The sequence below is a fragment of the Nicotiana attenuata genome, chromosome 3 (assembly GCF_001879085.1).
Source record: "Nicotiana attenuata strain UT chromosome 3, NIATTr2, whole genome shotgun sequence".
NCBI classification, from domain to species: domain Eukaryota; kingdom Viridiplantae; phylum Streptophyta; class Magnoliopsida; order Solanales; family Solanaceae; genus Nicotiana; species Nicotiana attenuata.
Window position 1 is genome coordinate 61,440,555 of NC_031991.1, and position 759 is coordinate 61,441,313.

Here is a 759-nt window from a genome sequence, read left to right on the forward strand (position 1 = left end):
TGTCCATAATGTTAATCGATGGGGCAATGACCTTATGTCACTCCAAAAGGGTTTAGAACGTGACTCCATGAGTCCAGCATGCATTATATATGTATCTATTTTACTCTACCGAGCCGCGCTATAGTCGGCCGGGTATGACACCTATTGTGCAACCACTGATCAGTTGGGTTCACCGAGCTCCACGTGGCCGAGTACATTTTTACCGAGTCCTCTTTGAGGCCGGGTTATATATGATGATGATGATGCCCACAGAGGCGTATGTTTTTAAAAGTTTATGTATATATATGTATTATGCATTTCATGTCAGTAGCCCCCAGAGGCACTCAGATGTTACAGGTTGTATCTCCTCTATCTCTCTTTACATTACTGTTCTTATTTATGCTTTCCTGCCTTACATACTCGGTACTTTTTTCGTACTGACGTCCCTTTTGCCTGGGGACGCTGCGTTTCATGCCCGCGGGTCCCGATAGATAGGTTGACATTCCTCCTAGTAGGCTATCAGCTCAGCGAAGGTGTTGGTGTACTCCACTTGCTCCGGAGTTGCCTATTTGGTCAGTATGCTTTGGATATGTATTGATTGGTATGGCGGGGCCCTGTCCCGACCTTTATGATTTTATGTACTCTTAGAGGCTTGTAGACAGATGTCAGGTGTATGGATAGTTGTATGGCCTTGTCGGCCTATGTTTTGAGTTTACAAATGGTCATGTCGGCCTTATAGGCCCGTATGTCACATGTATATGTTTGTATATCATGTTGGGT